This window comes from Nicotiana sylvestris, chromosome 1 (genome assembly GCF_000393655.2).
Source record: "Nicotiana sylvestris chromosome 1, ASM39365v2, whole genome shotgun sequence".
In the NCBI taxonomy this organism is placed as follows: Eukaryota; Viridiplantae; Streptophyta; class Magnoliopsida; order Solanales; family Solanaceae; genus Nicotiana; species Nicotiana sylvestris.
In genome coordinates, this window is record NC_091057.1 from 125,287,792 (window position 1) to 125,297,391 (window position 9,600).

Consider the following 9,600-nt stretch of genomic DNA (forward strand, 5'->3'; position numbering starts at 1 on the left):
GGTAGACTCGTGAGCGAATGGGTTTTCCAGTTTTGTGATTTTTTACGGATTTCGAGATGTGGGTCCGCGGCCGGGTTTGAGCCGATTTCGAGATTTTTTAGTTAATTTGATTATTTTCGCTTGGGCTTTGTTCCTTTAACGTATATTGATTATAATATACTGATTTTGGTACGATTCAGAGCATTTGGAGGCTGATTCGAGAGGCAAGGGCATCGCGGGCTAGAGTTTTGTCCGGTTTAAGGTAAGTAATGATTGTAAATGTTATCCTGAGGGTATGAAACCCTGCATTTCACATCGTTCACTACTTTAAGGTGACACACATGCTAGATGACGAGCGTGGGGGCGTGCACCATTGGGGATTGTGGCTTGGCCCGTGCCGTGCGACTATTAAGTCGCGTATTTGATTGAAAACTATTTGATATTATTGTATTTTGGAAAGTATTACTATGTTTTGGGCTGAATGCATATTTGGGCCTAGTGCCAACTGTTTGGACCCATATGGGCTTTTTACTACTATTTTGACTTAATATCTATACTCAGTCATGCTATGTTTTACTGATTTCATAACTCAGTCTTATCTGCTACGTTTTGATACTATAAATGATATTTTGGGCTGAGCACCCTCTTTTACTGTTAGCCCAAGTGGCTTGAGAGATTTCTGACTGAGTGAGGCCGAGGGCCTGTGTTGTGAGAATATCATGGGATCGGGCTGCGCGCCGCAGCATGTTGTACTGATTGTGATATATGAGAGGCCGAGGGCCTGATTTATTATGCCACGAGATGGCTTGTTATAGCGCTTGGGCTATAGGAGCCCCTCCGGATTCTGAACACCTCAAGTGAGCATGGGTACCTAGTGTGAGCGATGTGATGTTGCCCGAGGGGCTGTTGTTTATTCATGTTGTTGCCCGAGGGGCTGATTACGAGTGTTTGTGAGATAGCTCGAGGAGCTGATTCTGTTGATATTTTTCCCGAGGGGCAGTTTATTTTACATATCTTGCCCGAGGGGCTGCTTATGTTTCTATCATTTCTACTCACTGTTTCATCACTTGTTTGAAACTATTGAAAGATGTTTTTAAAACAAAAGGTTTTACTGAAACTGAGTTTGTTTTATGAGATAATTGAGTTATGTACTTTTTGGAAATTTACTATATTTGTTGTAGTACTATGATGTGGAATTATTTGTTTTCTTACTGCTCAGCTTTCATTTACTTTTATTACTTACTGAGCTGGCGTACTCACATTACTCCATGCACCTTGTGTGCAGATCCAGGAGTTGCGGGTCGTGATAGTGAGTGTTGATCGTTCTTCCAGCATGTCTTCGGAGTTGGCAAGGTAGTTGCTTGGCATTTCCAACCTTGCACTTCTCATTCTTACCTTACTCAGATTGTTCTTAGTATTTTATTTCCGAACTATGATAGTGTTTCTTGTACTTAGACTGATCTTGTAGTTGCTCGTAACTTGTGACACCTGATGTCAGGCTTAGGGTCGTGACAAGTTGGTATCAGAGCCTAGGTTACATAGGTCTCACGAGTCATGAGCGGATTTAGTAGAGTCTCGTGAATCAATATGGAGACGTCTGTACTTATCCTCGGGAGGCTACAAAACCTTTAGGAAAAACTTTGCATTCTTGAATTCATGTCGTGCGAATCTATTGATTCTGGTAACTAAAATTCTGTTTTTCTATTCTCTCATAGATAGTGAGGACACATGCTATCGGTCAGGATGGACGACCACCATTACCACCAGTTGAGGCCACTAGAGGCCGAGGATGCGGTCGAGGCTGTGGTAGGGGCAGGGGTGTATCCCACACAATAGCTAGGGCAGCACCTCCATATCCACCAGCCGCCCCAATTCATGATCAGGTCCCAATTGCAAATGCTCCAGTATTACCAGTTCAGGCACTAGTTGTGCCTATTGTTATCTTAGGTCTTTAGGAGGCCCTCGCCCAGCTTCTATCAGTGTGCATTGGCCTGGCTTAGGTGGTTTCAGTTACTACGGCCGTAGCTACTTCTCAGGCCGGGGGAGGCACACAGACTCCCGCTGCTCGCACACCTGAGCAGGTCCTACAGGGACTTCAGACATCGGGGGCACCTCCAGTCCAGTTGGTTGCAGCTGCTCAGGACTATGTAGTTCTTGTGATGCCAGAGGACGAGCAGCGCAGATTGGAGAGGTTTGGTAGACTTCAGCCTCCGTCATTTAGTGGTGTTGAAGGAGAGGATGAACAGGGTTTCTTGGATAAGTGGCAGAAGATGCTTCGAACAGGTATTCTGGAGACCAGTGAGGTCTTATTCACTACTTTCCAATTCTCCGGGGCTGCACTTAGTTGGTGGGAGGCTTACGAGAGGCGTAGGCCGGTTGGCGCAGCGCCCCTTTCTTGGCAGCAGTTCTCTGTTCTCTTTCTGGAAAAGTTTGTACCTGAGTCTCGCCGAGAGGAGTTGTGCAGGCAGTTCAAGCAGCTTCGTTAGGGTGATAGATCTATTACACAGTATGAGATGCGGTTCTCCAAGTTGGCTCGCCATGCGGTCTGGTTGGTTCCCATAGACAGAGAGAGGATTAGGAGGTTTATAGATGGCCTTGGTTTTCAGCTTCGGTTGCTTATGAGTAGAGAGAGAGAGTATCTTGTGCTACCTTTGATGAGGTTGTTGACATATCTCGATAGATTGAGATGGTTCGTGGTCAGGACAGGGTTGAGAGGGAGGTTAAGAGGTCTCGTGGTCAGGGTGGATTCAGTGGTGCTCCTCACGGGGGTTAGTTTCAGCACGGCAAAGGCCGTCCATTCAGGCATGCTCAATCAGCTCGCCCAGTTTATCATGGGGCATCATCGGGCCATAGTTCTCACAGTTCTCATCAGGGCCATTCCTCACTTAGTGACCTTCCATCCCAGAGCTCATCCCGTGCTCCATCAGTTTAGGGCTCTTCCATGCCAGGTTCTTCTATTAGTCATCCTAGTGCTGGAGGTTCCCTTCAGTCCCCGCCTGAGTGTGGAGAGTTGGGGCATATGTGGAGATAGTGTCCTTGTAATCTTGGGGATTCGTCCCAGCAGAGGAGTTAGCCATCGACTTCAGCACTAGTTACTTCACCACCCACCCACCTAGCTAGAGGTGAAGGACGGTCAGCTAGGGGTAGCCCCAGAGGGGGATGTTGATAAGGTGGTGGTCAAGCCCGTTTCTATGCACTCCTAGCTAGACCCGATATTATTGCTTCAGATGCTATGATTACAGTTATTATCTCACTTTGCCACAGAGATGCCTCTATGATTACAGTTATTGTCTTTAGATCCTAATTCCGCTTTTTCATATGTGTCATCATATTTTGCTCGTTATTTGGATGCGCCCTGTGAGTCTCTTGTTTCATCTGTTCGTGTATCTACTCTGGTGGGTGATACTATTATTGTGGACCGCGTATATCAGTCATGTGTGGTAACTATTGGGGGTTTGGAGACCCGAGTGAACCTTCTGTTGCTTTGTATGGTCGATTTTGGTGTGATATTGGGCATGGATTGGTTATCCCCGTATCGTGATATTTTGGACTATCATGCTAAGACAGTGACGTTAGCTATGCCGGGTGTGCCACATATTGAGTGGCGAGGTTTGACTGATTTTGTTCCTAGTAGGGTCATTTTTGAAATCCCAGCGAATGGTTGGGAAGGGTTGTCTTTCTTACTTGGCTTTTGTGAGGGATGTCAGTGCAAAGACTCCTACCATTGATTCAGTCTTGGTAGTGAGGGACTTTCCAGACGTGTTTCCTGTAGACCTGCCAGGCATGCCACCGTACAGGGATATTGATTTTGGTATTGATTTGGTGTCGGACACTCAGCCCATTTCTATTCCACCGTATCGTATGGCACCGACAGAGTTGAAGGAGTAGCTTAGTGTGTCGCCTTGATAAGGGGTTTATTCAGCCTAGTGTGTCGCCTTTGGGTGTGCCTAGTCTATTTGTGAAGAAAAATGATGGCACGACGAGGATGTGCATTGATTACAGGCAATTGAACAAAGTTACAATCAATAACAAGTATCCTTTGCCTCGTATTGATGATTCATTTGACCAGCTTCAGGGAACGAGAGTGTTCTCTAAGGTTGATCTCCGTAGGGTATTACCAGTTGAAGATCAGGGACTCGGACATTCTTAAGGCAGCTTTCAGGACCCGATATGGTAATTATGAGTTCCTTGTGATGTCTTTTGGGCTGACCAATGCCCCATCTTCATTCATGCATCTGATGAACAGAGTGTTCCGGCCTTATCTCGACGCGTTTGTCATTGTATTCATTGATGATATTCTGGTATGCTCACGTAGTCAGGAGAAGCACGCGGAGCATTTGATAGTGGTATTGCAGCGGTTGAGGGAGGAGAAGCTTTATGTAAAGTTCTCCAAGTGTGAGTTTTGGCTCAGTTCAGTGACTTTCTTGGGGCACGTAATGTCCAGCGAGGGTATTCAGGTTGATCCAAAGAAGATAGAGGCGGTCCAGAGTTGGCCCATACCGTCCTCAGCCACAGAGATTCACAGTTTTCTTGGTTTGGCGGGTTATTACCGTCAGTTCATTCAGGGATTTACATATATAGCATCACCCTTGAGCAAATTGACTCAAAGGGTGCTCCATTTAGGTGGTTGAATGAGTGTGAGGCGAGCTTTTAGAAGCTCGAGACTGCCTTGACCACAACTCCAATGTTAGTTTTGCCATCAGCTTTAGATTCATATACAGTGTATTGTGATGCTTCGAGAGTTGCTATTGGTTGTGTGTTGATGTAGGAGGGTAGAGTGATTGCTTATGCCTCTCATCAGTTGAAGCCCCATGAGAAGAACTACCTTGTCATGATCTAGAGTTCGCTGCCATTGTTCACGAGTTGAGAATGTGGAGGCATTATCTGTATGGTGTATCTTGTGAGGTGTTTACTGATCATTGTAGTCTTCAGCACTTGTTCAAGCAGAAGAATCTCAATTTGAGGTAGCAGAGATGGTTGGAGCTGCTAAAGGACTATGATATCACTATCTTGTACCATCTAGGGAAGGCCAATGTAGTGGTTGATGCTTTGAGTAAGAAGGCGGTGAGTATGTAAAGTTTGGCATATATTCCTGTTGGGGAGAGACCTCTTACAGTTGACGTTCAGGCCTTGGCCAATCGGTTTGTAAGGTTGGATATTTCGGAGTCCAATCGAATTTTAGCTTGTGTGGTTTCTCGGTCTTCCATGTTTGATCGCATCAGAGAGAGCCAGTATGATAATCCTCATTTGCTTGACCTCAACGCACGGCGATGCCAGAGATGTGACTATTGGTGATGATGGGGTATTAAGGATGCATGGCTGGATATGTGTGTCCAATATAGATGGGCTTCAGGATTTGATCCTGGAGGAGGCCCACAGCTCGTGGTATTCCATCCATCCGGGTGCCGCGAAGATGTATCAGGATTTGAGACAGCATTTTGGTGGAAGAGAATGAAGAAAGATATTGTGGGATTTGTAGCTCGGTATGTCAATTTTTAGGAGGTGAAATATGAGCATCAGAGACTGGTGTCTTGCTTCAGTGGTTAGATATTCCAGAGTGGAAGTGGGAGCGGATCACCATGGATTTTGTAGTTGGACTCACATAGACTTTGAAGAAGTTCGATGCTATTTGGGTGATTGTGGATCGGCTGACCAAGTCTGCGCACTTCATTCCTGTGTGTACTACCTATTCTTCAGAGCGGTTAGCAGAGATTTATATCCGAGAGATTGTTCGCTTGCATGGTGTCCCAGTTTCCATCATTTCACATAGAGGTACTCAGTTCACTTTGCAGTTTTGGAGGGCCGTGCAGTAAGAGTTGGGTACTCAGGTTGGTTGAGAACATCTTTTCACACTCAAATGGACGGGCAGTCCGAGCGCACTATTCAGATATATGAGGACATGTTGTGCGCTTGTGTCATTGATTTTGGGGGTTCATGGGATCCGTTTCTACCACTCGCGGAGTTTGCATATAATAACAACTATCAGTCGAGTATTCAGATGGCTCTATGTGAGGCTTTATATGGGAGATGATGTAGATCTCCAGTGGGTTGGTTTGAGCTGGGTGAGGCTAGACTTTTGGGTACAGACTTGGTGCAGGATGTTTTGGACAAGGTAAAGGTGATTCAGGAGCGGCTTCGTATAGCGCAGTCAAGACAAAAGAGTTATGCTGACAAGAAGGTTCGTGATGTGTCCTACATGGTTGGGGAGAAGGTTCTATTGAAGGTTTCACCCATGAAGGGTGTTATAAGATATGGGAAGAAGGGTAAATTGAGTCCTCAATTCATTGGGCCTTTTAAAGTGCTTTGGAAGATTGGGGAGGTGGCTTATGAGCTGGCTTTGCCACCTAGCCTATTGAGTGTGCATCCGGTATTTCATGTTTCTATGCTCCGGAAGTACATTGGCGATCCGTCTCATGTTTTGGATTTCAGCACGGTTCAGTTAGATAGTGATTTAACTTATGATATAGAACCAGTGGGTTGGAGCGGCAGGTCCGAAAGTTGAGGTCAAAGGATATAGCTTCAGTGAAAGTGTAGTGGAGAGGTTGGCCCGTGGAGAAGGATACCTGGGAAACCGACGGGAGATGTGGAGCAGATGACCATTCGAGGACGAACGTTTTTTAAGAGGGGGAGGATGTAACGACCCGACCGATCGTTTCAAGAGTTACCATTCTGTTTCCCCAATTTCTGCTTCTTTATGTGTTATTCAGATATATTTCATCGTATTATGTTGGTTGGTTTGGGTTCAGTGTGGTTTTGTAGAGGAATGAGACACTTAATCTCTTATTTGGAAGCTTTAGTCGAAAAAGTCAACTGAAAGTTGACTTGTGAGTAAATGATCTCAAAATTTGGTTTATATGGTACTGATAGCTTCGTTAGGTGATTTGGGACTTAGGAGTGTATTCAGAATGTATTTTAGAGGTCCATGGTAGATTTAGGCTTGAATTGGCGAAATTTAAAATTTAGCGTTTTACGGTCGGCAGTCGAAATTTTGATATCAGAGTCTGATTGGAACACCAAAAGTTGGATATGTCCGTTGTGTGATTTATGACGTGTGTGCAAAATTTCAGGTAATTCAGATGAGGTTTGATAGGTTTTTGCATCGTTTGCGAAATTCAGAAGTTTGGAAATCCTTCGGCTTGAATCCGATGGTGATTTGATGTTTTGATGTATTTTTTAATGTTTGGAACAAGTTTGAATAATGTTATATGATGTGTTGGCATGTTTGGTTGAGGTCCTGTGGACCTCGAGTGAGTTTCGGGTGGTTAACGGATCAATTCTTGGCTTTAGAAGTTGGCAGATTTCTGGTATTTTGTTGCAGAGAATTCCTTCTTCACGTTCGCGAGAGAGCTCTCGTGTTCGCGGAGGGTTAATGAGAGGGGCATCCTTGTTGTTCTTCGCATTCGCGATGTAGGTCCCGCGTACGCTAAGGTGTATGAGTTAAGGCTACGCGTTCGCAACCTGGGACTCGCGTTCACGTAGAGTCAACGGTCAGGTAGAGTTCAGGAAATTAAGCCTATGCGTTCGCGAGGGGTGTTCCGCGTTCGCGTAGGGTCGAGCTGAGTGGTCTTCGCATTCGCGAGTGGGCCCTCGCATTCGCGAAAAAGGGAATTTCGGTCTGAGGAAGCTTGTGCATTGCGAACGTGAGGGAGTTACCACGTTCGCGAAGAAGAAAACACCTAGGCAGAATGTTTAAGTTGAAAACTGAGGGTTTTTGTCCATAATTTCAAAATTCATTAGAGAGCTCGGGAGAAGGCGATTTTGGAGGGAATTTCTAGAGGATTGAGTGTGGTAAGTGTTCTTCACTCAAACTTGGTTAAATCCCATGATTATGTCTTGATTCTTATCATTTAATTTGGGAATTTGGGGTGAAAATTGGGAAAAATGGAAGAAAATTTGGAGAGTTGATTTTAGGGATTTGGATGGTCATTTGATGTCGGATTTTGATGAATTTGATATGGGTAGACTCGTGAGGGAATGTATTTTCCATTTCTGTAATTTTAATCAGATTCCGAGACATGGTCCCGGGGGGGCGGGTTTGAGCCGATTTTGGGATTTTTGAGTTAATTTGATTATTTTCGCTTGCGCTTTGTTCCTTTAGTGTATATTGATGATAATATACTGATTTTTGTTAGATTTAGAGCAATTGGAGGCTGATTCGAGAGGCAAGGGAATCGTGGGGATAGAGTTTTGTCCGGTTTGAGGTAAGTAATGATTGTAAATGTTGTCCTAAGGGTATGAAACCCTGGATTTCATATCGTTTCACTACATTGAGGTGATGCACACTCTAGATGACGAGCGTGGGGGCGAGCACTTTTGGGGATTGTGACTTGGTCCGTCCCGTATGACTATTAAGTCGCATATTTGATTGAAAACTATTTGATACTATTGTGTTTTAATAAGTATTACTATGTTTTGGGCTGAATGCCATATTTGGGCCTTGTGCCAATTGTTTGGACCTTTAGGAGTTTTATTACTATTCCTTACTATTTTGACTTAATATCTGTACTCAGTCATGTTGTATTTTACTGATTTTATAACTCAGTCTTATCTACTCCGTTTTGATAATATAAATGATATTTTGGGTTAAGCACCCTGTTTTTACTATTAGCTCGAGTGGCTTGAGATATTTCTGACTGAGTGAGGCCGAGGGCCTGTGTTGTGAGGATATCATGGGATCGGGCTGTGTGCCGCAGCATGTTGTACTGATTGTGATATATGAGAGGCTGGGGGTCTGATTTATTATGCCACGAGATAGCTTGTTATAGCGCTTGGGCTATAGGAGCCCCTCCGGAGTCTGAACACCCCTAGTGAGCGCGGGTACCCAGTGTGAGTGATGTGATATTGCCTGAGGGGTTGTTGATTTATGTTGTTGCCCGAGGGGCTGATTACGAGTGTTTGTGAGATAACCGCAGGGGTTGGTTCTATTGATATTTTACCCGAGGGGCGATTTATCGTACATGTCTTGTCCGAGGGGTTGTTTACGTTTCTATCACTTCTACTCACTACTTCATCACTTGTTTGAAACTATTGAAAGATGTTTTTAAAACAAAAGGTTTTACTAAAACTGAGTTTTTTTATGAGATAATTGAGTTCTGTACTATTTTGGAAATGTATTGTATTTGTTGTAGTGCTATAACGTGGAACTATCTATTTTCTTATTGCTCAGCGTTCGTTTACTTTTATTACTTACCGAGTTGGCATACTCACATTACTTCCTGCACCTTGTGTGCAGATCCAAGAGTTGCGGTTCGTGATAGTGAGTGTTGATCGTTCTTCCAGCAGGTCTTCGGAGTTGGCAAGGTAGCTACTTGGCATTTGCAGCCCTGCACTTCTCCTTCTTACCTTACTCAGACTATTCTTAGTATTTTATTTCTGGACTATGATAGCTATTCTTGTACTTAGACCGATCTTGTAGTTGTTCGTGACTTGTGACACCCCAATATCGGACTTGTGTTATTTTCTTCTGGACTGGTTATTTAGATTTTATAAGATTCTGTTAATTTAATAGCTTAAAATGACTTTTATGAAATACTGGTTGGATTTGGGGTTTGTGTCGTTTGGCCTAGTTTCACGATAGGCGTCATCATGACCGGGTCAGTTTTAGGGTCATGACATAAAATT